Raw genomic sequence first — 16276 nt, forward strand, 5'->3', positions numbered from 1 at the left:
AATTCATTAGAGGTAGAAATAAACTGACAAGCTGCACAATTTCTGCAAGCAAGAAAGCATCTACTTAAACAATTGGGCTATATTAGACATCAAGATCCCACAAATGCCTTATTTAAACATTTGTAGGATAATGTTGATCATTCCTTTAGTTTTCTAGTTTTACAATGTTTTAATGGTAATGACAGAGTAGCGATTTGAATAATATTGTTGAGAAGGCAGACACTAAATGGATAGTGCTATTGCAAGCACATACATGCCGTGTGTTAAATGGGTATGTTCCTTTAAAGCCTTTGCTTAGGGAATGTAAATTGCTTCATTGAATGATTGATTGCATTATATAAATCTGTTATTTTTTTTGTACTTTGTCTGAAGAAGTTTCTAGTATTTGTGCATGAAAGTGTTAACCTTCTATTTTTATTAAAGACTTGTGGATTTTATGCTGTGTTTGTTCCAGTGCTATTTGTTCTTCTTTTCTTGGATTGGTTTTGGACACTGGGACTTCACTGTTCTTGATACTTCTTTTATTGTTTTTGAAACTGGCTGTCACATGTGAGAAGAGGTGAAAATGTTCCCATTCACGAGTCAGGCATTGACTAGAATATTTGACTCTGAATGGCTGAGCTTCTCTGCTATTATTGATTCATCCTAAATGTCAGTTTAAATTACTTGGTTGATTAAATGTTGAATATGTTCATGGGAGTTGAATTCAGTGATCCCATGCAAGTATAAATAACCTACCAGACTTCTTGTCAAATGTAAATAAGCACATACTTACACCTTTACTAAAGTGTTGCAGATTACTTCCAAGATGGCTGCACACTGATCTACAATTTGAGTGGAGCTCTGCAAGTGCAAAAACAGAAATTGTTGGAAAGCAGCCAGAAAAAAAACAATTTGTATCAGCAAAATTCATTTACTGGTAAAGTCCACACATTACCAAGAGGTCAGCAATGAGAAAATCTAGAAAAAGTACAAGAAAATCATGTAGAAAATGAAACAAATAAATCTAGTGAGCAAGAGCCCTGTGGCTGTTCAGCAAAAAAAACAGTTCAGGTTTCATCTTCAGTACAAGAGATGTCTTCAGGTAATTTTGAGGAGTGCAATTAATCTAATTTATTTGGAGGTGGTTAAATAAGTGAGACACTGGAGAAATTGATACAGTCAAATGATAAAAGACTGCAAAGAATAGAAGAAGCTTTAACTAGCTATTAAGATAATCTTATAAAACTGCAGAAATCAGATGAATAAATAAAGGAAATACTGACTAAATATGAGGCTTCCCAAAAAGAACTTCTTTAAAAAACTGCAGAGAAAAACAGTGATTTTCTGCTGTATGAATAAACTGTGAGTAACAGGTTGAATTATCATTAAAGTTCAAATAATCAACTGGTCTGGTGTTCTACAGCAGGATGTGTTCACTGTAATGGTGCATCATGTCTAAGCTTCAAATCTGGCCATGAGAAAGAAGCCCAGACCTATAGTAATAAAGAGTCAATCATATCAGCAGAAGGAGCTGTTCCTGCCCAAACTGTGGCATAATAGTAAATATTATCAATTGTGGACATCAGAGTGTTTGTGGAAAATGACTATTCACAGTACTGTAGCCAGAAGAGAATTAAGTTTATCTCTGCAATGAGATGGTGTCAACTAGCTTTCTTCAGAGTATTTTTTTTTCACGAAGGAGCAACTACATTCTTGAATGCACAACAGGTGACTAAGAAAAAAAAAGTTTACCCAACAAAAAGACAGCCAGTATGTTGAAGAAGTTTTTGCTTCTCATTTCTCTGATAATGGCACAGAATTTGCTAGTAAATCTGTTTCCAGTGTTTTAAAGAAAAATGATTGAATGACAGAAAAAAAAGCTCTAACACTGACAATAAAAAGTAGGACTACCTTGGACATGAACCAGAGACTAGTGTTGAGTGGTTGAGATGATTAAGAAGAAGCTTAGCAAGAGCATGAAAGTAGGAGATACATGGAAGGACTCTAAATTGTCATTTCTCGAAGACACAGTTTGAACATGAGAACTGTGCTTCTGCAAGAATTGGAAAAAGGATTGGAAGTTGATGTACAATGCTAAATTGGTGGGAGAACCTTAAAGTATAATTCACTTTTTGTCTTTAATTTTTAGGAGGATAATGAAGGAACTGACATTGTAATTGTAAGTAAAAAATATTATTTTCTTAGTAATGTGTAATAGAAAGTTTCATAAAGTAGTTCAGTAAAGTATGCAGTGATACTTTAATGTGAGGTGGGGAGTCTTACCAGTGACTACCATTAATACCGGTGATGTTAAAAAGGTACTTTTTTGCCTTCTGCAATGCATCTGGGGGTTGTACTGTAACAGTATAAAGGATAGATTAATGCAGAACAATCTCATCTGGGGCTACTATGGGGAAGATATTGAACTGAACTGATCATATGTGTATATTAAATTATGGTGGTTTACTTGGTGTTAAGACATACATGTAGAAGTGTACACTAAAATTATGTAAAAATATTTTTTTCTAACATTTTAGATAAGCTATCCTGTGCAATCGCAAAACTATTCACAGGTATTTTTACATCTGCTAGCAGAGCTCTGTAGTTACAGATAAACTATCTGCAAGTTTAGGCAATTAATTAGGGAATGACTGAACTATGATCTTTGAGGTTTCTATGTTGAGAAACACTAAAAATAGTTATTAAAGGGGATGTGACAAGCAGTCTAGTGAAAATAATTGAAGTGTTGATACATTGAAGGGCATAAAAGCAAATGCATTCCTAGTAACATTAATCTCTTAAGTCTAAAGTGCAATGGTGCAGAATTGTTTTATTTAATGGTAGCCAGGGCAGTCTTCATAAAGGATAAAAATTGCTTAGCTGAGAGTACGGAAGTTGTTTTTCACATATAGGTAGAAAGTTGAGATGGAATAAGAATGGATGGTATGAGTGCTAGATGGAGCACAGGCTATAACATGTATATTCAGCATGATTAAATCTAACTTTAGAATGGTTAAAGACTGTGGGTCTAGCTGTCTATCTGAAGCACCTGCCCATATAAGGAGGAGTACTTTTCTTTTTTGTAAAGTATATATAACCGAGTGTGCTTTTTGTGAGTTAAACAAGGTTATGTTTAAAATGAAAATATACCTTTTTGTTTACTGAGCATTTTTATTGAAATGAAAAGCTTGGGAAATGAGACATGGGTCCATACAGAAATGAGAAACTGCAATTGCATACGTGCTCAGCCTGCCAAACATTAAATGTACATGTAGGTTGCAACATATTTAAAACAAAAGCTATCATGCTGAATATGTCAAAGTAGCTGTAGACAAGAAGCAACGAGTATTGAATTGTATTAAGAAATGTAAGTACAAATAGCCATGTTACATGAATCACACTTAGTAATGAGCATGCACATTTGGGAAAGAAAGAATTTCAGAATGGTTATCTGGCAGAGTATTAAGGTCAAAGGAAAATGGGGGTAAAACTACTGATAGGGGGAGATGCACCAATAATGATAGAGGAGGTGATGAAAAAGAAAGATAATGCTGGTATATTTGTTGTAATAAGAGAATACTGAAAGGGAAGGAGGATTGCATGGCATTTATGTATAATCCAACTGAAAAAACTACTGAGGATCTTAAGAGAATCATGGGAGAGCAAATTAGCTTCCAACTGGGAATATTATATAGGGATGGTGACTAGAACTTGATATGCAATAGTGATGATGCATCAAGGGGATCTAGAAGGGAAAATATAACAAAGAAGGGTACATTTATGAAGAAATATATAAGAATACTTGGAATGGATGATACTAGCAGGAACCCAGACAGAAATATACTTATAATTCCCAAGCTACAATAATTGGGTTAGACTGGGCTAAAATTATATTACACATGACTTTGCATATTTATTTGAAAGCTATGCAATACATTCAATAACTATTTCAGATCATGTGCCAATAATGTATAAGATAAAGATGCAGGGCAATAAAAATAATAGAATTTAAGGAATGGGTAGTGGAAATGATTCAAGCATTGTTAGGGAAGATACAAATTAATTCCAAAAGGAAAGCTGAAGAATAAGATAAAATAAAAATGGAATTTAAAATATGATATGTGACAAATATGAAAATTGTAATGGGAATTTTTACAGGGATTATCAAAGGATAATGTATTGTAGATAAAGGGGAGTCTTACAAAACAAGAGAGGGCCAATTGCAAAGTGCTAAATGGGAAAATAATGGAGTATTTGGATAATCTGCATGAGCTTAGAAAGGTTCATTTAAGCAAATATCTTTGAAATTGCAGAACATAAAAACTATTAACACGATGACTTTGGAAATGAACTATAGAAAGGGGTGTAGCCAAAACATAAGTGCTTATGACTAGAAAAATAAACAGAGACCCTACAGGGGTACTAAAGATATTTCAGAACTTTTATGAAAATCTATATACAAAAATATAAAGAACTGAAGGAATTCATTTGGGAAGAATATTTTTTTCTCCCCACAGAACAAGGTGGTTTATGATTACCATATTTGAATGGATAATTTATAGAGCTACACAGTTCAGGCTCACAAGCATAGCATAAGCAGAAGACTACCAATCAAAATGGAATGAAGTGACATTGAAACAGAGAGAGTTCACAAAATAAGGAGAAAGTAGAAGTTTGGATGCAGGTCATTAAGGAGAATAATAACAACTATAAAGAATAGTATATTTACAAAGTATGAGAAAATATTTTGTGAAGTAAGCCAGCATGGAATTGGAGATTTTACCTGTAGGGGTGTAGGAGCAACATAAGGCAAAGGGAGTTGGAATTTACTGGAGAAAATTGACAAAAAAAGCATGGTGCTAGTAGCAAATAACTAGGGAGGGAAAAGGCATAGAGTGAGATGAGACCAATCAGAAGTTTTGGACGATGGGGTGGTGACTGACTTACCTACAAGGTTTTGACAGATGGAAGATACAGACAAAAAGAAAGGGATAGAGGATTGTTAAATTAAAGACCTACTCTGGTGGACTTTATAGTGAAGTAGAGAAAAGAAGATGTAATGAGTAGAACATATGCTATAATGCATGACAACTATAAGAATAAATCAGCAGAGTGTAGGAAAGACTGGGAAATGTGAATGAAAAGGCAATATCCAAGGGGAGGAGATTTGTATGTCTCCCAAGTGTACAACAACATTTAGAAGGCTTAGGATTTTTTTATGGAAGTGTTTGCATATATATTTTTACATATCCCAGGTAGAGATTACAGCTTTTCCACAGCAGATAGCCATTTTGGAGGTGTGATGTGAAAGAAAGAGGTACGTGGGAATACATCTTTTGGGAATGGAAGGAGTTAGTAGGTTTTAGAAATTCTCTTCAGGGTACTTATTCAGAAATCTAAAGGGAGCAAATTATTGTAACTAAGGAAATAATTATTTTAATTCGGGATATAAAAACTGAATTGCTTAGACATAGTATGGACCTACTAAGTTTAATGCTATTTGGTGTAAAAAAAAAAGGAAATGAAGATCAAAAGTTAAACCAATGGTAACAACATTGTTGTGTTTTGTAAAGGAAATTAAAGAATATGAGGTGGGGTCATTATAAAATGGAAGGAGTAAAGTACAGAGAAAGATAAGAACTCTGTGGGAACAATGCATGAGCCAGTGCTCAGGAGGAGGCATGAAATTTCAGGGATGGCAGGACCTGAGTAATGTAAATGTTCAAATGAATAATAATTTTAAAGATTATGTATGTATAATCCATGCTAAGGAAATCTGTGTAATTGTTTGTTTGCTTTTTATAACTGTACGTGTACCCAGATCATTATATAATATGTGAAGTTAATAAAGGTGTTTGAAAATAAGTATTTAAGCTTTGCACTGCCTAGGGGTCTTAGAGAGGCCCTGTGAGCAGCTCATTCTGTTCTATATTTAAGGAAACCTCTAACTGAAAGCACCAACCCATGACAGCACATTTGTGTAGTAAGCTACGGGATTAATTTAAGCTACCTCATTTAGTGTACCAAACCATTAGAGGGAAATTGAATAATGTACTAAAGTTGTCAATTTTCCCACAACTTCTGTAAAATTTTTCTGCATTTTTGATAATGATAACATTTTCTAGTTGCCCTTATAATGCACTGATATCATGTTTCTACAATGTTTTTGCTTCAGTATATAGAAAACAAGTAGACAGGTAATATTTTGAAATCTATAAGTATAGGTTCACTATAAGGAGTTCATACATAAGCAAATTAATCACGTTTTCCTCAGATGCTATTCCAGTAAAGGACACTGGAATTCCATTAAATTTTGTCTAACTGGAAATTTACTTTCTTTATTACTTTTATTGACCAGAATAGACTGAGTGGGCTGTGGTAGCTCCTTTTCAGTGAAGATCCATGGAGAAAAGCATCGATTACAAAATAATCAATTTAATGCAACAGTGAGAAACATAAATCTTAAAGTTACAGCATGGACATACAATAACTGAAAGACACGTACTAGAGAAAATCTGTGATCAGTAAAATACACACTCATTACATGATAATACAAAGACAAATTGGAATATACAATGATGGTTAAAATGTCAAATTACAATTTAACATTTATGGTTAGGGGCAATAAGAAAGAAAAGGCTTCGTTGATATGAACAAAAAGCAGAGAAGAGGTGATAAAAGTAGAAAAAAAGGAGTAGGTGAGGAATGGTGAGTAGTGTGTATATCAATTAGCTGAAATAGAGAAAAAGAAAGTTGTAGTGAAGCTGAGGTAGGTGGGAAAGTACTGAGTATGAGTTTGAACTTTTCTGGAATGAGAAACTTGCCAGGGTATAAAGCAGAGACATTAGAAGAGGCAAAGGGATAGAAAACAGCAGGAAATTTACTTAGAAAATTTGCTTTGTTGAGGTAAATGAGAATAATGTATGTGGATAGATTTGACTATAGCTTTTGACTCTGTCACTTATTCATCAATAATCAGAGTGTCATATAAGTGGTTATTTGCGCCCTGGGTTGCTGCTTGGATAGATGAAAAGAAGTCCTTCATTAGATTCAGGTAAATCCAGCCACATGACTATCCAATCCTATGTAGAGTTTCAGAAGGATCCCTGTTAAGAACTTACCTGTTTCACAGTTATATGCCTACAATACCAAGTGCTAATCACTTAGGGTCATCAAAGTTTGCTGTCAACATTAAAGTTGCCTGCCTTGTAAATTCATAAACTATCCAAATACACCTACAGAAATATCTTGGTGAAATGTTTGGTGTACACAAGCAAGGTATTATTTAATTGTGAAAAATAAAGGTTGCTATATGTAGAGGGCAATAATGATGAAATCCCACATGAGTCAGGAAATGAACTGAATTAATTACAGAAACAATGAATATGATGTCCTGAGTATTTTAATAACAGATAACATGAAGCAGACAAGTCACATCAGCAAACAAACTAGGAAAGGCTTGGTGTGATGTTAACTATCTTTCAATTTATTTAATCAAAATGCTTTTTTTCTGCCATTGTTCCCACGTTAATAATCTGTAGTAAGACAAGTATAATATGGGGCCATTTCTTTTCTCCTCTACTATGGAAAATAGTAATACATTATTAATACATTAGGAAAAGTTCACAAATTCCATGCAAAATAAAAAGGTTCATTAAATGGGTTAGACAATAAAGAAAGACTGAGTTTTAAGGAAACTGTCTTGAAGACTAATATCAGTTATCATGACAGATGTACTAAAAATGATAATTCGCTACTCTGCAATGGCAGGTTGCATTGGTCTAAGAGTGCTGAACATCTTAATGACAAAGCAGGAAAAAGGTGAAACAAGCTACCAGGTGAGATTAGTTTAGCCACAAGCCTTAGCAGTTTTACAGAAATTATAGATGGCTGTTATGGGAAAAAGATTTACTGAACAATTTCAAAAGGAAAATGGTTACTGTGACCTCTTTAGAGATGTTTAGGCAGCAATCAATATTGAAACATTCCAAAAACTGTTTTTATAGCAATGCCCTCTATTACATTCAGTATAACTGTTATATGTGCTGGCAAATTCCTTCTTGGTTACACTGCCAGTGTACAAACTTTTTTCTGAATATGTTATTACATTGCTTGTTTGCCTGAAATATAATATTCCATCTTGATAACACAGTTTGAGTAAAATTTCCTTTCTTACCCAAAATTGCTCCCCATCCTTTGTTATATGCTGACAGTTAATACTATTCACTCTCACAGCAATCATTCAAAGCCCTCATTTTTAAAACCTGGTCTTAACAATACTAAATAATTGGAGTTATAACATTCTTATAAAAAATACACACTTTTATATTCATGCCTTTATAAAATGGGACTTATACACCCAGTGGATAATGTCAAATATGTGACTCTATTGATAAACTGTAATGAGATATAAGAGATTATTTGAACACATCTCCTTAATTAAAGCCAAAGATCCTTGCAACATTATCACAATATATGTCAAATTCCAGGTCTTATGCCATTTCTGTTTAGACTAACCTGATCACTGTCATGCAGAAAATCAATTCTATCAGTTTTTAATTGCCTATATTTGCTGTAAAATGTGTGTGTTTTTATGAAACTTCTTGTGTTAAGCATTAATCTACATGTACTGCCTTTTGACTTGGGTCCTAGCTGAAATGGATCTTAGGACTAGCCCACCTATGCACCCATTTAACAAATAAAATAAGTAATGTAAAAGATGATGGAAAAAAATAGTTGATGATACAGTTCAGGAATGGACCACAGATCCCAACATAAAAGGTTCTTTGGAGTTTGGAAAGTAAGTAGCCAATCTGGGCAGGGAGAATACATGGGAAAAGTGGATGACAGAAAGCATCTATCCCTACTAGAACACAAAACACATTTGCAAAAAAAAAGAAGAAGAATGTGGCCAAGATACTAGGTCAAATTTCTTTATACTAAGGAGATCAGATGTTTAGTGGAACAAAATCTATGTCAGGCAATACTCCAATAAAATTCAAAGTCAGTACTAAAAAAGACAAGGACAAGAAAGAGTATGGTAAATTGAAACATGGAAGAATAGAAAAAAAAAAGCTCAGCTAAGGGACATCAAGAATCCTGGAAAAAGCACAGAATACAGGTATGAGATAGGTCCAGGGTATAGAATATGTTAAAGTAGCAACAAGATGGTGAATTGTGGAAGAAGCTTAGATTATGAAAAAAACAAAATAATAGCACCTTAGACAGATAGAAGACTGACAAAGATCCTGCTAAAGGCATAGCTGGAACAAAGAAGGGAGGGATGGATAGACTTAATAAGAAAGACTGATGAGTGAAATTAAAATGGGAAAACAACAAAGAAAAGCAGTGGAAATAATCAGTAGGAAAGACGTCTGGTGGAGACAAGTGGAAAAGCTTAGACAGTTCTGACAGGAAATTGAAGAAGAAGAAAGAAAGTCATGGGGAAGCTGACAGGTAGAACAGAGCAGAATAACTAGAGACAAGAGATCAGGTACAAGAACTGTTTGTTCAGCTTCACATTCCCTCATATAATTCTACAAAGAACAAGGGAGCCATTGTAAAATACAGATGAGTAAGACAGAATCTATGTGAAAATAAAAGAGAAAGGTTTAAGAGGATTAAGCAGGGAAAGCATTAATAGTCCTCAAAGGGGAAGGCAGTGGTCTGCAGTGGGCAACCTGCAAAATTCTGGTAAGTAATAATCATATAGATAATAGTTACTGTAGCGTAGGACTACAACAAAAGTGAGAAAGAAGGAACAGTAGTGCGATCAGTAAATAAGGCATACGTTTTACTGCTAACAAAAGAAAATAAGGATGTAATGGAATTATTGGTATTCAGGCCCATCTTGGTAATCAATGTAAGTGCAGATATTATGACAAAGATCTTAATGAAAAAAAAAAATAAATAATAAGTCAAAGCGAAGACAGAAAGAGCCACTGAATCCAGACAATGAATAAACTCTGTAGATTATTGGTGGGATGTCAAGGACCAAAGGAAAACAATTGCAAATCACTAAACAAAATATGGATTAGGATTGAGGACAAGTGGAAAGATAATCCACATTCCTCTTGTTCTCACATGTATCCATCTTTTATGTAACCTGTAATTCTTTTTTGGTTCTTTTGACTGTGGCTGTGTTACATGACTCCTTTTTCCTACCTCATGCTCACCCATCTAGTTTTCTTGACAATGTTCTTGTATGATTTCCTCTCTCCAAAGTATGAACAATTGCCTTAAAGCATTATTTATCCTATTAAGTAAACACCATAAGAATTATGGTCTAAGGTTAGTTTTTCGTGTTTATGTTCATAGAAGAAATACAAAAAAATGACAACTTTGGAAATACAAAAAAAAAAAAATGACAAACTTGGTTAGTAATGGAAAAGAGATAGTGAAAAAAACAAATACAATGTAGGCATGCCATGTAGGGACACTGGAGGATGGGCAGACAACAACCAAATATATTCTCATGTACAATATTCAACAGTGGTCAGGGGTAACAATAGGATGAAACGTGGAGCACACAAAAGAGGGCAAACATAAAAGGCAAAAACAACTGAGGGACACCTTGTTCAGAACAATGGAAGATACATATCCAGGCAATAAGAGGAAAAGAATGGGACTGACTATTGGAAAGAAAAATATTAGAAAGGAAATGATGGATTGATGGAAGAAGGCATCAAAAACAAAGAGAATGGAAGAAGAAGGAATCATGAAATCCCATTTGAGGTGGGATCATTATAAAATGGAAGATGTAATGTACATAGAAAGATAAGAACTCTGTGGGAACAATGCATGAGCCAGTGCTCAGGAGGAGGCGTTAAATTTCAGGAATGGCAGGACCTGAGTAATGTAAATGTTCAGATGAATAATCATTTTTAAGATTATGTATGTATAATCCATGCTAAGGAAATCTGTGTAATTTTTGTTTGCTTTTTATAACTGTATGTGTACCCAGATCATTGTATAATATGTGAAGTTAATAAAGGTGTTTGAAAAAAAGTATTTAAGCTTTGCACTGCCTAGGGGTCTTGGAGAGGCCCTGTGAGCAGCTCATTCTGTTCTACATTTAAGGAAACCTCTAACTGAAAGCACCAACCCATGACAGCACATTTGTGTAGTAAGCTACGGGATTAATTTAAGCTACCTCATTTAGTGTACCAAACCATTAGAGGGAAATTGAATAATGTTCTAAAGCTGGCAATTTTCCCAAAACTTTTGTAAAATATTTCTGTATTTTTGATAATATAGTTGCCCTTATAAAGCACTGATATCATGTTTCTACAATGTTTTTGCTTCAGTATGTAGAAAACAAGTAGACAGGTAATATTTTGAAATCTATAAGTATAGGTTCACTATAAGTAGTTCATACATAAGCAAATTAATCACATTTTCCTCACATGCTATTCCAGTAAAGGACACTGGAAGTCCATTAAATTTTGTCTAACTGGAAATTTACTTTCTTTATTACTTTTGTTGACTAGAATAGACCGACTGGTCTGTGGCAGCTCCTTTTCTGTGGAGTTCCATGGAGAAAAGCGCCAATTACAAAATAATCAATTCAATGCAACAGTGAGAAACATAAATTTTAAAGTTATAGCATGGACATACAATAACTAAAAGACACGTACTAGAGAAAATCTGTGATCAGTAAAATATACACTCATTACATGTTAATACAAAGACAAATTGGAATATACAATGATGGTTAAAATGTTAAATTGTAATTAAATTGTAATTTAACATTTATGTTTAGGAGCAATAAGAAAGAAAAGTCTTGTGTGATATGAACAAAAAGCAGAGAAGAGGTGATAAAAGTAGAAAAAAAAGGAGTAGGTGAGGAATGGTGAGTAGTGTGTATATCAATTAGGTGAAATAGAGAAAAAGAAAGTTGTAGTGAAGCTGATATAGGTGGGAAAGTAGTGAGCATGAGTTTGAACTTTTCTGGAATGAGAAACTTGCCAGCATATAAAGCAGAGACATTAGAAGAGGCAAAGGGATAGAAGACAGCAGGAAATTTACTTAGAAAATTTGCTTTGTTGAGGTAAATGAGAATAATGTATGTGGATAGATTTGTCTATAGCTTTTCACTCTGTCACTTATTCATCAATAATCAGAGTGTCATATAAGTGGCTATTTGTGCCCTGGGCTGCTGCTTGGATAGATGAAAGGAAGTCCTTCATTAGATTCAGGTAAATCCAGCCACATGACTATCCAATCCTATGTAGAGTTTCAGAAGGATCCCTGTTAAGAACTTACCTGTTTCACAGTTATATGCCTACAATACCAAGTGCTAATCACTTAGGGTCATCAAAGTTTGCTGTCAACATTAAAGTTGCCTGCCTTGTAAGTTCATAAACTATCCAAATACACCTACAGAAATATCTTGGTGAAATGTTTGGTGTACGCAAACAAGGTATTATTTAATTGTGAAAAATAAAGGTTGCTATATGTAAAGGGCAATAATGATGAAATCCCACATGAGTCAGGAAATGAACTGAATTAATTACAGAAACAATGAATATGATGTCCTGAGTATTTTAATAACAGATAACATGATGCAGACAAGTCACATCAGCAAACAAACTAGGAAAGGCTTGGTGTGATGCTAACTATCTTTCAATTTATTTAATCAAAATGCTTTTTTCTGCCATTGTTCTCACATTAAAAATCTGTAGTAAGACAAGTATAATATGGGGCCATTTCTTTACTCCTCTACTATGGAAAATGGTAATACATTATTAATACATTAGGAAAAGTTCACAAATTCCATGCAAAACAAATACATTCATTAAATGGGTTAGACTATAAAGAAAGACTGAGTTTTAAGGAAACTGTCTTGAAGACTAATATCAGTTATCATGACAGATGTACTAAAAATGATAATTCGCTACTCTGCAATGGCAGGTTGCATTAGTCTAAGAGTGCTGAACATCTTAATGACAAAGCAGGAAGAAGGTGAAACAAGCTACCAGGTGAGATTAGTTTAGCCACAAGCCTTAGCAGTTTTAGAGAAATTAGAGATGGCTGTTATGGGAAAAAGATTTACTGAACAATTTCAAAAGGAGAATGGTTACTGTGACCTCTTTAGAGATGTTTAGGGAGCAATCAATATTGAAACATTCCAAAAACTGTTTTTATAGCAATGTTCTCTATTACATTCAGTATAACTGTTATATGTGCTGGCAAATTCCTTCTTGGTTATGCTGCCAGTGTACAAACTTTTTTCTGAATATGTTATTACATTGCTTGTTTGCCTGAACTATAATATTCCTTCTTGATAACACAGTTTGAGTAAAATTTCCTTTCTTATCCAAAATTGCTCCCCATCCTTTGTTATATGCTGACAGTTAATACTATTCACTCTCGCAGCAATCATTCAAAGCCCTCATTTTTAAAACCTGGTCTCAACAATACTAAATAATTGGAGTTATAACATTCTTATAAAAAATACACACTTTTATATTCATGCCTTTATAAAGTGAAACTTATACACCCAGTGGATAATGTCAAATATGTGACTGTATTGATAAACTTTAATGAGATATAAGAGATTATTTGAACACATCTCCTTAATTAAAGCCAAAGATCCTTGCAATATTATCCCAATATATGTCAAATTCCAGGTCTTATGCCATTTCTGCTTAGACTAACCTGATCACTGTCATGCAGAAAATCAGTTCTATCAGTTTTTAATTGCCTATATTTGCTGTAGAATGTGTGTGTTTTTGTGAAACCTCTTGTGTTAAGCATTAATCTACATGTACTGCCTTTTGACTTGGGTCCTAGCTGAAATGGATCTTAGCACTAGCCCACATATGCACCCAGTTAACAAATAAAATAAGTAATGTAAAAGATGGTGGAAAAAATAGGTGATGACACAGTTCAGGAATGGATCACAGATCCCAACATAAAAGGTTCTTTGGAGTTTGGAAGGTAAATAGCCAATCTGGGCAGGGAGAATACACGGGAAAAGTAGATGACAAAAAGCATCTATCCCTACTAGAACACAAAACACATTTGCAAAAAAAAAGAAGAGGAATGTGGCCAAGATACAAGGTCACATTTCTTTATACTAAGGAGATCAGATGTTTAGTGGAACAAATCTATGTCAGGCAATACTCCAATAAAATTCAAAGTCAGTACTAAAAAAGACAAGGACAAGAAAGAGTACGGTAAATTGAAACATGGAAGAATAGAAAAAAAAAGCTCAGCTAAGGGACATCAAGAATCCTGGAAAAAGCACATAATAAAGGTATGAGATAGGTCCAGGGTATAGAATATGTTAAAGTAGCAACAAGATGGTGAATTGTGGAAGAAGCTTAGATTATGAAAAAAACAAAATAATAGCACCTTAGACAGATAGAAGACTGACAAAGATCCTGCTAAAGGCATAGCTGGATCAAAGAAGGGAGGGATGGATAGACTTAATAAGAAAGACTGATGAGTGAAATTAAAATGGGTAAACAACAAAGAAAAGCAGTGGAAATAATCAGTAGGAAAGACGTCTGGTGGAGACCAGTGGAAAAGCTTAGACAGTTCTGACAGGAAATTGAAGAAGAAGAAAGAAAGTCATGGGGAAGCTGACAGGTAGAACAAAGCAGAATAACTAGAGACAAGAGATCAGGTACAAGAACTGTTTGTTCAACTTCACATTTCCTCATATAATTCTACAAAGAAAAAGGGAGCCATTGTAAAATACAGATGAGTAAGACAGAATCTATGTGAAAATAAAAGAGAAAGGTTTAAGAGGATTAAGCAGGGAAAGCATTAATAGTCCTCAAAGGGGAAGGCAGTGGTCTGGAGTGGGCAACCTGCAAAATTCTGTTAAGTAATAATCATATAGATAATAGTTACTGTAGCCTGGGACTACAACAAAACTGAGAAAGAAGGAACAGTAGTGCCATCAGTAAATAAGGCATAAGTTTTACTGCTATCAAAAGAAAATAAGGAGGTAATGGAATTATTGGTATTCAGGCCCATCTTGGTAATCAATGTAAGTGCAGATATAATGACAAAGATCTTAATGAAAAAAAAAAATAAATAATAAGTCAAAGCGAAGACAGAAAGAGCCACTGAATCCAGACAATGAATAAACTCTGTAGATTATTGGTGGGATGTCAAGGACCAAAGGGAAACAATTGCAAGTCACTAAACAAAATATGGATTAGGCTTGAGGACAAGTGGAAAGATAATCCACATTCCTCTTGTTCTCACATGTATCCATCTTTTATGTAACCTGTAATTCTTTTTTTGGTTCTTTTGACTGTGGTTGTGTTACATGACTCCTTTTTCCTACCTCATGCTCACCCATCTAGTTTTCTTGACAATGTTCTTGTATGATTTCCTCTCTCCAAAGTATGAACAATTGCCTTAAAGCATTATTTATCCTATTAAGTAAACACCATAAGAATTATGGTCTATGGTTAGTTGTTCATGTTCATGTTCATACAAGAAATACAAAAAAAAATGACAACTTTGGAAATACAAAAAAAAAATGTCAAATCTGGTTAGTAATGGAAAAGAGATAGTGAAAAAAACAAATACAATGTAGGCATGCATGTAGGGACACTGGAGGATGGGCAGACAACAACTCAAAGAAATATATTCTCATGTACAATATTCAACAGTGGTCAGGGGTAACAATAGGATGAAACGTGGAGCACACAAAAGAGTGCAAACATAAAAGGAAAAAAACAACTGAGGGAACCTTGCTCAAAACAATGGAAGATACATATCCAGGTAATAAGAGGAAAAGAATGGGACCGACTATTGGAAAGAGAAATATTAGGAAGGAAAGGATGGATTGATGGAAGAGGCATCAAAAACAAAGAGAATGGAAGAAGAAGGAATCATGAAATCCCATTTGAGGTGGGATCATTATAAAATGGAAGGAGTAATGTACATAGAAAGATAAGAACTCCGTGGGAACAATGCATGAGCCAGTGCTCAGGAGGAGGCGTGAAATTTCAGGAATGTTAGGACCTGAGTAATGTAAATGTTCAAATGAATAATAATTTTTAAGATTATGTATGTATAATCCATGCTAAGGAAATCTGTGTAATTTTTGTTTGCTTTTTATAACTGTATGTGCACCCAGATCATTGTATAATATGTGAAGTTAATAAAGGTATTTGAAAAAAAGTATTTAAGCTTTGCACTGCCTAGGGGTCTTGGAGAGGCCCTGTGAGCAGCTCATTCTGTTCTACATTTAAGGAAACCTCTAACTGAAAGCACCAACCCATGACAGCACATTTGTGTAGTAAGCTACGGGATTAATTTAAGCTAC

This window comes from Protopterus annectens, chromosome 3.part1 (genome assembly GCF_019279795.1).
Source record: "Protopterus annectens isolate FY-2018-M chromosome 3.part1, PAN1.0, whole genome shotgun sequence".
Lineage (NCBI taxonomy): Eukaryota > Metazoa > Chordata > Ceratodontiformes > Protopteridae > Protopterus > Protopterus annectens.